The sequence below is a fragment of the Lycium barbarum genome, chromosome 3, assembly GCF_019175385.1.
Source record: "Lycium barbarum isolate Lr01 chromosome 3, ASM1917538v2, whole genome shotgun sequence".
NCBI lineage: Eukaryota > Viridiplantae > Streptophyta > Magnoliopsida > Solanales > Solanaceae > Lycium > Lycium barbarum.
This window is the reverse complement of record NC_083339.1, coordinates 131,327,502-131,342,232: the sequence shown is the minus strand read 5'-3', so window position 1 is coordinate 131,342,232 and position 14,731 is coordinate 131,327,502. Positions and strand designations below refer to the sequence as shown.

The following is a 14,731-nucleotide window of genomic DNA, read 5'->3' as shown; positions in this document are numbered from 1 at the left end:
GGTAGATATCAACAAAAAATTACAGAGCAATTATCAAGAAAATTTAGTGAAAGATGAGGTTGGAAGGTGAAAAGTGTGTAGGTATAGTGACTAATTAACCCCACTTCACGATCAGTTGTAGATCCAGAAATTTTACTCAGGGGTTCGAAAAAAATAACTAAATCTAAATATAATAACGGCAAAGGCTCAAATATGCCCCTAACGTTTATGAAATTGTACACACTTGCCCGTCGTTAAAAGGTTGGTGCAAAGATGCCCCTAACGTTTTTTTTTTTTGACATATTTGCCCTTGAGTTGACGGAAAATATTTAGGGGCATATTTGTTCAATTTCGCAAACGTTAGGGGCATATTTGATCCATTGAAATTTCTGAATATTATGGCACAAATAGTTCTCAGATTTTTTTGTAGTTCACTTTATGCTAGCCAATGATTTATTGCAACAACATTTTGAAACTTCACACCCTCACTTTTCTCTCTTATTCTTTTACTTATTTATGAAATGTCGGAAGCTTCGAGTTCTTCAAATAGCTGTGGAAGGGTTTGTGGATGTGGACTTGTGGAAGGGTTTGTGGACGTGGAGTTACTGCACTCCATCTCACTTATGGACTTCAAATAATTCTACTAAATTTCGGTTATGCGTGAAATTCATGAAGGGCCAAACCACATTGAATGTTATGTTAGAAACCGTATAAATGCTTAAAATATGATACTCTTTCTATTATTATTATTATTATTATTATTATCAAAATTTTGAGCACTGCAGGAGACATTTTTTCATGTGTCATAAGTCTAATGTAAGTTATCTCCTTTTTTATGTTTATGTTTTACTGCGGCAATTGTTGCATGTATCGTGTAGATATTGGGACTGAGAAGACGAAATATCCAGAAAGAACTATACAGATCATCAACAAATTGAAAAATACAAATGGTATTATCATTAGTAAAAAAAAAATCTTTTGGAAAGGGGAAATGGTGCTCTTGTTTGTGAAAACAGTCTTTAAAAGATGGTTGTAATTGCATCTGCTCTTCTAGTTGTATAATTTTGATGTAATGCAATGGTGGATGGATTGTAATTACAACTGTTTTTTTTATGTTTTGGAATGCAATGATATTTTATGTCATAATATTCAGAAATTTCAATGGATCAAATATGCCCCTAGCGTTTGCGAAACTGAACAAATATGCCCCTAAATAATTTCCGTTAGCTCAAGGGCACATATGGCAAAAAAAAAAAAAAACGTTATGGGCATCTTTGCACCAACCTTTTAACGACGGGCAAATGTGTACAATTTCACAAACGTTAGGGGCATATTTGAGCCTTTGCCGATATAATAATAATGTTGTTTCGAGGAATCGAACGTAGGATGCTAGAGACAACATTGAACACCCTAAACCACTTAAGCTAACATTTTTCATTTGTTCAGGGTATTCAAAAGAATATGTATATGTACATAAACACAAAAAATCTACTCTATATATACACTGTAATTTTTTGTCGAGGGTGTTCGGGTGAACACTTCAGTGGGCTATAGATCCGCCCCTGTTCACGATCGCCATGACCTAGAATAGTTTGTATGTTTATTCTGTTCATTAATTTATAGTGTGAGAGAATGAAACGAAGAGTTACATTGATTCACATAAAATGAATGTAAAGACTAAAACGATTCACATAAAAACGAAGAGTTACAACAATTACATTTCTCCTTTTGGAAGAAAACAAATATTTAATAAAAGAAAAATGAAAATTACACGCCAAAAAAATGAGGAAAAAAATGTAAATGATTTTCTTGATCACAGAGAAGCTCCACATCATTTGCTTATAGACTAAGGGGTCGTTTGGTAGAAGGTATAAGCTGGGATATTCCAGCACTAATTTTTGTATCATGTTTGGTAGAAAGTATAAATTTATCCTGGGATAAATTTATACCTTGTACCAAACAAAGTATAAAGTGCATCTCATGATATAAGCTGGAATATACCTTCTTATACCACTTATCCTGGGACTATTTTATACCTACCATCTCCTAGATGGTATAAAATAGTCCCATTAGTCCCGGAATTATAATTCCGGGATAATTTTGGCCATGCACCAAAAGACCACTAACTTTATTAAATATGGATATAGATTCAACCATTATAACATTAACATTGCTATAACAGAACCAAAAAAGTTCGGCCGAATAGAAAAAAGCTAAGAAAATGGAAAAATCTTGCATCAGGTAATTAATGTATTCAATTACAGAATGAAGCTTGCATGAAGAATGAGTAAACAATAGCCACGAACAAAATAGAAGCACTCATTAAAAGAGATAACAATAAACCATGCCGGCAATCAAAATATGTAAATGGAGATAGACACCGAATAAAAGTAAAGTCTCACTTACATCCGTGTAGACTATACCAGCATCTACCAACATGGTTTGTGGTATGGTTGGGATGCTTTCACTCTTAATTAGAAATCTCGAGTTCGAGTACCTGTAAATGGAAAATATTTTGTTGGGAGCGCCGCCCGTAGCAATGAGCCCTGTAGTATTTAATCAGAATTTAATCAAGCTCTAACGCAGATACCAAACGCTATCAAAAGGGCCCTTGCAGTCAATGGAAGAGACCTCAAATACCCCTCCACTTAACGGTTGCCCATTTAACCTAACGTGGCAGTTCCACGTGGAAAAATTATCCACGTGGAAAAAAAAAAAGAAGAAGGGATATTTGAGGCTGACGTGGCCGTTCACATGGATAATTTTTTCCACGTGGCATTGCCACGTCAGCTTAAATGGCCAGCCATTAAGTGGAGGGGTGTTTGAGGTCCCTTCCGTTGACGGCAAGGGCCCTTTTGACACGAAAAACTTACGAAGGGTATAGGTGACCTATTTCAAATTGTTTAGGGGTATTTTTGATCCTTTTTCCCTGTTTTAAATGCGGGTACCGAAAACCGTGTGAGAAACCCAAAAAAAAAAAAGGACTATTCCATCTTAACTTACAATGTATTAAACTCCTCTGTTTTGTAAAATTTTTTATATTTGTCAGAGTAGGGATAAACAAAAGCACCAACACCATCAGACGGAGCAAACTTGAACCCGTACTAGCATCAAAACACAACTGAAAGAGCCAAATTTAAATAAAATAACAAACATAAGAACGTAGAAAGACAGAACAAAACTCAGCAGAAAATAAAGAATATCGGCTCCAATCGATGGAGGAGCAAAAGAAAGTACTTGTTCTATCATATGCAAGGATTTAATTGGCAAACAAATGAGATTGACTAAAAAGAAAAATGTATTTAACTATGGGAAATAGGAGGAACAGACGTGATGGAGAGGATTAATGAAACGAATAGGAAGAGAGGCGAATAATTAAGAGGATTAAGAAATCGAAAAAGGGTCATATTTGCCATTGGTTATACTTTTGTGATATATATTGCCCCTCCATCTAACTTTTAAGAATGGGTTTGACTCTAAAATTGATCAGCGACAGAGATTCCAGTTAAGGAATTCTGTTGACCAAGGGGAAGATGTGAGGCATCCCTCGAGTCCCGTGATTTTAACCCGGTTGCTTTAATTGACTCGTATTGGCTTAAATTAGAAAATCCGGTCAGGTAAACTCAAACATTCACACAAGCACACACGCACACCGGAAAACCTCGAAATTAAAGTCCGAATTATTACAACCCGAAATAAAATAAAAGTGCGAGAAAATAAACCTATAGTACACGATGCTAAACTATACTAAGCTATCCCCGACATCTAGGGTCTTCTCCAAGGGTGGCACCATTGTTACATTAAGTTTTCTTCCAGGACATCCCACCCGATAATGAATACATGAGATTGAAAAAGAGTAAAAGCACACAAGCAATTAATCCGACTTAAAGTTTGCCTACCCGGCCCCAATAAAATGAAAGCAAAGTGGCCTAATCATGTGAATTCCAAACTTCTTCCCATTTTTTTTTTTATTAACCCCACGACCCACTAACAAGCATCGCTTATTATCAATTTAGCCCCAACTGTCAATTACTACAATTTATCCCATTCAACAAACTTGAATTAAGTCATCAATTAACATGTTAATTCTAGGTAATAATTACTTAACACTTCAAGCAAGAAATTAAACTAAAATCAGTAGAGCATGCTCAAGAATAAAACGTCATTCGCACATCAACATTCCATTTCAAAGCACAAAATCATGTATTTAATCAGGTATAAAGTAAGAAATGGACCTTCAAACGGAGCTTTGAACCGTGCCTTAGCTTTTAATTCCAAACTGTTTCTACCGAGACCGAAGCTACGAACCGAGACCTCAACTCACCGGAAAGTCAATCGAACCAAGACCGAAAACCTCTAACGACTAGCACCGACCGGAGAACTTAAACGAAACTCTTGTAATCAAAATTCCTTTCATATTGAACCGAGATTCTTTAACGTGTAAATAAAATTCCACTATTAACAAGCACCTCCAGCCAATGATCTTTCAATGATTAGTTCCTCGGAAATGAAAACAACAAATTCATTTTTTTTTACCGGATTAAATGTACCACCGACCAGATTTCTAAAACTAGAATGCGACCATCAACTGGAACCAAACGGACAACTGCTCCATTCAGATATGACGACGGAGAATGCAAAATGGTATAACACGATTGTTAATGGGTTTACATGGCTGTTATGGTGCAAAAAGACCTGCTGGTTTGTGTCTAAAATTTTGGGTGAGGAACTTTATGTCTGTATATTGATAGTGTGCTTGGTGTAAGGATGATGAAGACAAGGTGCTATCTTTTTGTGAACAGGAAGGGTCACGGCTACTGCTAGGATTTTCAAGTCTTAGAAAATTGAAGAAGAAGGTGTTGGGTTTAAATGATAGATTGAATGGGAAATGATAGATTGAATGGGAAATGCAGGGAAAAGAAGTGGAGGGAAAATGAGTTGTTCCTCTTGCTTTATAAAATGAGCATTTGTCTCTCATTGACAGTGAAAAGAAAAGTTCTCCTACTTAAAAGTAGAAGTACTCCTTCTTGTTGCTAAAGGGTTAAGAAGAGGGTCTCCCCGCCGTCATCGTCGCTCGGCTCAGCTTCGGATTTGGATTTGGTCTGATTGATTGATAATCTTTTTGGACCAAATTTTCTTTAATTTTAATTATTTAATTAATTATTATTTATTTTGGATTTGGATTTGGTCAAATGATCTGATTGATTGGTAATCTTTTTGGACCAAATTTTCTTTAATTTTAATTATTTAATTAATTGTTATTAATTTAATTAATTAATTAACTTATCCAATCTACCCGTTAGTGACCCAGATCCGCGTGTCTGACCCGCGACCCGGTTCTTTCCCATATTTTATTTAAATTTCCCACTATTTTTAAAGTGACTGTTCAGAAGGGTTGCAAACCTTCAGAAACAGTACTTCCATGGCTATAAATTCGTTTGATTCCTCACAATTTTCCTTACGAATTTTCTGAACTTCAAAACTTCTTCTTCTTCTGCACAAATAAATTCCAGTGTAGTTTACTGCCGTTGAGTGGTTCGCTGACACCGTTGTTTTAGGTACCGATACACTGGTGAGTAAGATCGTTCTATCCTGGGAGGATATATTCTATTAACCTCGGGTACTTGAGGGGAATAATTTCCTTAAGGACACACTGTGCATTCAGTGGGCTCGATTTTAATTCTTAAATATTTTTCAGAGACTGTTCTTACTTTTTCAGTTTTCGTTTTCCCTTTTCTATTGGTTTTTCCAGAATCTGTCCAGTTTCTGTTTTCTGGTTTCAGAAATTATTTTTTACTGTTTCAACGTTTTTGCAATACAGTTTAATAACAATCTTAAGGAAATTAATTTTTTATATATTAATCTGTATTCTGTTTTGGAGACTAAAACCTGTGTGGTTTTCTACTCCGTATGAAATTTCGTATTCTGACTTGAAGACATAAAAACTTCATTGGAATATTAAAGTTCATACTTGTACAACGATTTGAAGAACATAAAAACTTCATCGTTGCTGTTGTAAAAAGTTTGTTATTCTGAGTATTAAGACAGTTTATCTATCTTGACAGTGAAAAGAAATGGCAACTGAAAGCGCTACTACTTCTGCAACTGTTGCGGCAACAAGCCGAACTGCTGTGCCACCGGCAGAAAAACCAGGGAAATTTTCTGGAGCCAACTTCAAAGGATGGCAGCAAAGGGTGTTCTTTTGGCTTACCACTCTTGGTATGCAGAAGTTCACCAACGAAGACCCTCCTGTGCCTGCTGCTGATATGCCGGCCAATGAAAAATTTGTGATTGCTGAGGCGTGGAAACAGGCGGATTTTTTATGCAAAGGCTACATCCTAAGTGCTTTGGAGGATGATTTGTACAATGTCTACAGTGCTATGAAAACTTCTAAAGAATTGTGGGATGCACTTGAGAAGAAGTATAAGACTGAAGACGCATGCTTGAAAAAAATTGTGGTTGCTAAGTTTCTAGACTATAAAATGATAGACAGCAGAACTGTTGGAACCCAAGTTCAAGAGCTTCAACTTATTTTGCATGACCTTATTGCTGAAGGCATGGTAGTTAACGAAGCATTTCAAGTGGCTGCAATGATTGAAAAGTTGCCTCCTTCGTGGAGAGATTTCAAAAATTATCTAAAGCACAAGCGCAAGGAAATGAAGTTGGAAGATCTTGTGATTCGTCTCAAGACTGAGGAAGATAACAAAATAGCCGAGAAGAAGTCGCGTGGGAATTCAACGGTTATGGGAGCGAATATCGTTGAACAGGCTGCCCCAAAAAGTAAGAAAAGAAAGAAGTCCACTGGACAAAAGAAGGAGCAAGCCAAGAAAAATTTCAAGGGCAACTGCTATAATTGTGGGAAAGCTGGCCACAAAGCCCCAGATTGTCGTCTCCCGAAAAAGGATAAGGGAAAGGGACAAGCCAATATGGTGGAAAAGAATGATGATATGGATGATCTGTGTGCAATGCTATCGGAGTGCAATTTGGTTGGAAACCCAAAGGAGTGGTGGCTTGATTCTGGTGCCACTCGACATGTTTGCGCTGTAAAATAAGCATTTGCAACCTACGCTCCCGCTGGACCCGAAGAGGAACTGTTTATGGGAAATACTGCAACAGCCAAGGTTGAAGGATATGGGAAGATACTTCTGAAGATGACTTCCGGTAAGGTGTTGACTCTCAACAATGTTCTGCACGTTCCAACAATTAGGAAGAATTTAGTTTCAGCCGGACTACTTGTCAAAAACGGGTTTAAGTGCGTGCTGGTTAGTGAGAAAATTGTAATAAGTAAGAATGATATGTTCATAGGAAAGGGCTACCTCACCGAGGGCCTTTTCAAACTCAATGTAATGGTTGTTGACAGTATTAATAAGAATTCAGCTTCGTCTTACTTATTGGAGTCAAATGATTTATGGCATGTTCGTTTAGGACATGTCAACTACAAAACCTTGCGAAAATTGATTAATTTAGAAGTATTGCCTAAATTCGAGTGTAATAAATCAAAATGTGAAATTTGTGTTGAATCTAAGTTTGTTAAACATCCATTTAAGTCTATTGATAGGAGTTCAAATCCTTTAGACTTAATCCACACAGATATATGTGATATGAAGTCAATACCATCTCGCGTGGGAAAAAGTATTTTATAACCTTTATTGACGATTGCACTCGATATTGTTATGTGTATTTGTTTAATAGTAAGGATGAAGCAATTGATGCATTTAAGCAATACAAGAACGAAATGGAAAATCAATTGAATAAAAAGATAAAAATGATTAGAAGTGATAGGGGTGGAGAATACGAATCTCCTTTTGCAGAGATATATTTAGAATATGGAATTATTCATCAAACTACTGCCCCATACATACCACAATCAAATGGAATTGCGGAAAGGAAAAACTGAACATTAAAGGAAATGATGAATGTTTTACTAATAAGTTCCGGTTTACCGCAGAGCTTGCGGGGGGAAGCTATCCTTGCAGCTAACCGAATACTCAACAGGGTGCCCCCACAGCAAAACACAATCTATTCCATATGAACTATGGAAAGGAAGAAAACCCAACTTGAAATATTTCAAAGTGTGGGGGTGTTTAGAAAATGTATAAGTTCCCCAAAAGGGTAAAAATCGGACCAAAAACTATGGATTGTGTTTTTATTGGATATGCTACGAACAGCAAAGCTTGTCGATTTTTGGTTCACAAATTCGACAATCCTGAATTCATGTTAATACGGTAATTGAATCAGATAATGCTGAATTCTTTGAAAATATTTATCTGTATATTATTGAATCTGAGTCTTCAAGTGAAAGATCTAAACGACCGCGGGAAGAACCAAAGGAAAATACACCAAGTGAAGAGGATCCAAGGCGTAGCAAACGTCAAAGGACATCTACTTTCTTTGGACCAGATTTTGTGACATTCTTGCTTGAAAATGAGCCTCAAACATTTAAAACAGCGATGTCTTCTTCTGATTTAGCATTTTGGAAAAAGGCAGTCAATAGTGAGATTGAATCAATTTTGAACAATCATACATGGGAATTGGTTGATCTTCCTCCTGGAAATAAACCTTTAGGATCAAAATGAATTTTCAAAAGGAAAATGAAAGCTGATGGCACTATTGACAAATATAAGGCCAGACTTGTGGTCAAAGGTTATAGACAAAAAGAAGGCCTTGATTACTTTGACACATACTCGCCGGTAACAAGGATAATATCTATTCGGTTGTTAGTGGCACTGGCGGCCGTACATAGTCTTGAAATCCATCAAATGGATGTTAAGACAGCTTTCTTAAATGGAGAGTTGGAGGAAGAAATTTACATGGAACAATCTGAGAGATTTGTGGTTCCTGGTAAAGAAGGGAAAGTGTGCAAACTTGTTAAGTCGCTTTATGGACTAAAACAAGCACCCAAACAATGGCATACTAAATTTGACCAAACAATGTTGGCAAATGGATTTAAGATCAACGAGTGTGACAAATGTGTTTACATTAAAAATACTCCAAATCATGAAGTCATTGTTTGTTTATATGTTGATGACATGTTGATAATGAGTAAAGATATTGCCGATATAAATACTACTAAGCGCATCCTGGCTAACAAATTTGATATGAAGGACTTAGGAGTTGCTGAAGAAGACGTGAAATGGTAGATGCCGTCGATTCTCATTAGGATGATTAGTGTTTATAAGGGTGCGGCTGATTAGGATTTTTGTCTAGGTAAGGAAATTAGGTCTAGCTTTCTTTCTATAGTGTGTCTAATTTTGGTAAATTTCCTAAAAAGTCCTAATATTAGGAGATTCTTATTCCTGAATTGGAATATGCTATGAATATGGATAGAGATGAAATTTGCCATGTGACTGGCTATCAGTGGTTCAATTTTTATTTTTATTTTATATTAAAAGGATATGTTAAATATCAAGATAAATATATTAAACAACTACTTTTAAACCAAGACTAACCAAAAATTAAATAACTAGACTAAGGAAAAAATCCCCAAAAAAGTAATTAACTAAACAAAACTAGATTAATAGAAGCCTATTTTTTGTAGTTTTCTTTCTTTGAAACACAAAACTTGTACTCTCAAAAGTAAATATAATTTTTTTATTCTCGCAAATAAGCTACTAAAAATAAAGATAAAATAAAATCGACACATCAAAAATTAAAATTAAAATTAAAAAAAATATTTAGACACTATAAGGTGAAACACCCTGGAAGAGTCAAAACTACGTGTCTACAGCTGCTCCAATGGATGCTTATCAAGGCCAAAGGCCAAACTCAGATGGCACAGCTCATGAAACTGATGTTCACAGAGTTCATCCATGAAGTATAGATTGAGAGAAACAATAGAATTTTTGAGAAAGTTAAGAGTATAGAAAGTGTTATAGCAAAAAGAATAGCTTGTATATGTTGTGTTAGAACAACCCCAGCCGGAAAAATTTTGCTAGATAGGTGCAGGTTTTGAATTGAGTTATATAGGAAACTTTGTTTCTGTTTGGAGAGGATTAGCTAGATGTGTCGGATCTAGCTTACATTGTAAATATTCCCTTTGTTGATTAATGAAATGTTGATAATTACCAAAAAAAAAAAAGTCATGTTAGCCGGAAGATTTAACTTATGGTGACAAATAAGTCTACTAATTAGAAATGGTGACAAGTTTGACCAGCCAAAGTCAAACTTGTCTTAAAAATATGATTAAATTAAATGGGACTAAATTATAATTTTTAAAACTTCTTAATCTTTTACAAAATATAAAAAGACCCCAACTTAATCCCAAAAAAACCCACTAGCACCCCTTCTCCTACCCCCACCCCCTCAACCCTAATTTTTTTTTTTTTTTTTTAAGTTTTAAAATTTTTTATTTGCTTTATCATTAGCCCCCCCTGCTCCCACCACGCCTCCGCCCCCAACACCATTTTTTTTATTTAATTTTTTTAATTTCCTTTTTCACCAGCCCCCCTCCTCCGCCCCCTCCCCCCCCCCCCCCCCAACACCAATTTTTTTTTAAAAAAAAAAAATTAAATTTTTTTTATTTCCTTTTTCACCAGCCCCCCTGCTCCCACCCCTCCCCCACCCCCACCTCCAACACCAATTTTTTTAAAAAAAATTAAATTTTTTTATTTGCTTTTTCACCAGCCCCCCTGCTCCCACCCCTCCTCCGCCCCCTTCCCCCGAACCCCAATTTTTTTTGTTAAAAAAAAGTTTTAAATTATTTATTTGCTTTTTCACCAACTCCCCCCCCCCCCCCCCCCCAAAATGATTTTTTTTTAAGTTTTGATTTTCTTTATTTATTTTTTCACCCCCTTCTCCTCTTTGCAACCCTTCCCCCCGCCCCCACCCTAATTTTTTTTTTAAGTTTTTTTAACAGCCCCCATTCAGCCTCCTCCCACCCCTCACCCCCTCCCCCAATTTGTTTTTTAAAAGTTAGAAAAGCTTTTCTTTTTGTTTTTTTGCACCCACCACTCTCCCAAAAAAATTGTTTTAAAAGAAGAAGTTTTGCAAAGTTTTTGTTTTTGTTTTTTTGCACCACCACCAACACCCCCCCCCCCCCCAACCCAAAAAAATATATATTTTTTAAAAAGAAGTTATTGAATTTTTTATTTTTTTTGGTTTCTTACTTCCCCCACCCACCCAAAAAAAATTATTTTTAAAAAAAGGTTTTGAAAAGTTTTTATTTTTGGTTTTTTGCACACCCCACCCACTCCAAAAAAAAAAAAAACTTGAAAGGAAGTTTTGAATTTTTTTTTATGGGTTTAGGAAAAGTTTGGATAAAATCCGGGTTGTTGTTGTGTGTTTGTAGTGAAATAGACGGTTTTTCTGTTGTTGTCCTGGTATGGTTTAGGGTTTAGGAAAATATATCCAACATATAGTTTTTTGTTCTTATCCTGGTATTTATCTGGTTCTGTTTGTAGAAGATAACCAACAGATTTGTAGTTGTTGCAACGAGTTCTATACTTTTTGCAACAAGTAGACAATCTGTTGCAACGACTCACTAATCTGTTGGACATAACTTCAGTTATTTGCTTCTATTTGTAAAAGATATCCAACAAATTTGTAGTTGTTGCAACAAGCTCTACACTTGTTGTAACAAGTAGACAATCTGTTGCAACAACTACAAATCTGTTGGACATAGCTTCAGTTATTTAGTTTGTTTGTAGAAGATATCCTACAGATTTGTAGTTGTTGCAACAAGTTCTACACTTGTTGCAACAAGTAGACAATTTGTTATAACAACTACAAATTTGTTGGACAGAGCTTCGGTTATTTGGTTCTGTTTGTAGAAGATATCCAACAGATTTGTAGTTGTTGCAACAAGTGTAGTGCAACAAGTAAACAACCTATTTATGATTCAACAAATGTTGAGGAAAGATATAGTTAAATTAACAGCCAAATGAACAATTAATTCTCAGAAAGAAATGAAGAACAGAGCCAAGAAGCAGTAGATACAAATGAAGAAAGTGAAGAAGAACTAGAAGATGAAGAAACTAATGATGGAAACGAAGGAGATGAAGTAGATCAAGGAAATCTGCTACACCCCAGAAGGCAGTTGCTGAACAAACTATTACTTGAGTTGTGGTATTTGGAGCCAAGGTGTCTATTGAACAATTTCTGTTTATGAACTTATTTATTTTGCTTACTAATTGTTGCAACAGATGCATACAGTTGTTGAAGAAGTTGCAACAAGTTACTAATTTATTTCAACAAGTTACTAATCTGTTTCAACAAGTTACTAATCTTTTTAAACAAGTTGCTTAGTTGTTGCAACAAATTACTCACCTTGTTGGAAAAAATCAAACAATTACTTAAATTATTGCAAAAACTAAAAATATGTCGCAACAGATGAGTTAATTGTTGCAACAGATCATACATTTGTTAAAGAAGTTGCAATAAGTTACTAATCTGTTTCAACAAATGGATCAGATATTTAAGCAAGTTGCGTAGTTGTTGCAACATCTTACTCACATGTTGCAACAGGTATCTCATATGTTGCAACAACTTACTCATATGTTGCTGCAGGTATCTCATATGTTGCAAAAACTCCTCCATTGTTGCAACATATTCACGATATTGATCACATTGAACTCCTTTGTTTATACTGAATAACATTGAATTCATTTTTTTATCACTAAATATGGTCTAATTAAGTACTTCACATTAAATCACTCTAATGATCACTCGATTTAGGAAGAATACACTTAGAATTGCCCATCTAATCCATGAAATTACTATCTAATCCATTAAGGATGTTAGTAGACATATATATTCATCGCTAAATACCATTTATTTTCTTTGTTTAACACTAAATATGGGTGAATTAAGTAGTTCGCATCAAATCACTTTAATGATCACTCGATTTATAGCATACTGACTTAGTAGATCATCTCTCTTGACTTAAAATACATCAAATTGATTAAGTATTATACATTGATCACTAAATATCGTTGATTTCCTTTGTTTATCACTAAATATGGGTGAATCAAGTAGTTCACATCAATTCACTCTAATAATCACTCGATTTAGTGCATACTGACTTAGTAAATCATCTTTCCTGACCCAAAATACATCAAATTGATTAAGTATTATACATTGATCATTAAATATCGTTGATTTCCTTTGTTTATCACTAAATATGGGTGAATCAAGTAGTTCACATTAATTCCCTCTAATGACCACTCGATTTAGTGCATACTGACTCAGTAAATCATCTTTCCTGACTCAAAATACATCAAATTGATTAAGTATTATACATTGATCACTATATATTGTTGATTTTCTTTATTTATCACTAAATATCATTGATTCCCTTTGTTGATCACTAAATATGGGTGAATCAAGTAGTATCCGTTGTAACAACTGTAATATATGCTGCAGCAAATGTAGTATCTGTTGCAACAACTGTAGTATCTGTTGCAGCAAGTGAGATACCTGTTCCAACAAGATACTAGTTGCTGCAACAAGTCTTGTTACTTGTTCGATAAAACCCAACAAGTTACAGAGCTGTTGCAACAGATTCATTACTTGTTGGAAACTGTTCAGCAATTTATTAACAAGAATACACACATTTGTGATTTGAACACGATCAACATATTATATAAACCAAGTTCACAAACACCAAGAACATAAACAATCATTCTAAAAAAGAACAATATTAAAATGTCATAAAGTTCCAAAAAATAACTATTTTTGTGCCAGCTGTTTTACATAAGGAGCATTTATTTTTCCTCGTTCGCAATGATTCCCTGATTTCACATCTCCTCTTTGTCCGCCTTCTTCCGGGTTTGCTAGGATCAACATATGGAGGAGGTATCTCTCTCTCTAATTCAAAACTTCTTTTCAAGATTTTTTTTGGGGGTGGGTGATGCAAAAAAACAAAAAATAAAAACTTTTCAAAATTTTTTTTTAAAACAAAATTTTTTTTTTGGGTGGGTGAGTGCCGAGTGGAGTAAGAAACCAAAGAAAAAAACTACTTTTCAAGATTTTTTTTGCGGGGAGAGAGTGGGGGGGGGGGGGGGGGTGGTGCAAAAAATCAAAAACAAAAACTTTTCAAAAATTTTTTCTTAAATAATTTTTTTTTTGGATGGTAGGGGGTGGTGCAAAAAAAAAAAACTTTTCAAAATCTTTTTTAAATAAACATTTTTTTGTAGGTTTTGGGGGTGGGGGGAGGGTGGATGGGGTGGTGCAAAAAAACCAAAAACTTTTCAAAACTTTTTTTTTAAATAAAATTAATTTTTTTGGGAGGGTTGGGGGGGGGGGGGGGTGGTACAAAAAACAAATAAAAAAAACTTATCAAACTCTTTTTTTAAAAAACATTTTTTATGGGGTTTGGGGGTGGGGGTGGGGGGAAAGGGCGGGGGGAGGGTGGATGGGGTGGGGGTGGTGCAAAAAACCAAAAACAAAAACTTTTCAAAACTTTTTTAAAAATAAAATTAATTTTTTTGGGAGAGTGGGGGGTGGTGGAGCGGGGGGGGGGGGGGGGTGGTATCAAAAACAAACAAAAAAAACTTTTCAAACTCTTTTTTAAAAAAACATTTTTTTCGTGGGGGGTGGGGTGGGGGCAAGGTCAGGGGGAGGGGTGGATGGGGAGGAGGTGGTGCAAAAAATAAAAAATAAAAACCTTTCAAAACTTTTTTTTTAAAATACAATTAATTATTTTTGGAAGAGTGGGTGGTTGTGGGCCGGGGGGGGGGGGGGGGGTTACAAAAAACAAACAAAAAAAACTTTTCAAAATATTTTTTTAAAAAATATTTTTTTCGTGGGGGGTGGG

At 35.3% G+C, this 14,731-nt stretch overlaps 1 pseudogene; it reads left to right on the top strand.

Moving 5' to 3' along the window:
* The first annotated feature begins 6,053 nt into the window (after positions 1 to 6,053).
* LOC132631364 (uncharacterized) lies at positions 6,054 to 7,959 on the top strand (annotated as a pseudogene).
* Positions 7,960 to 14,731: the final 6,772 nt, after the last annotated feature.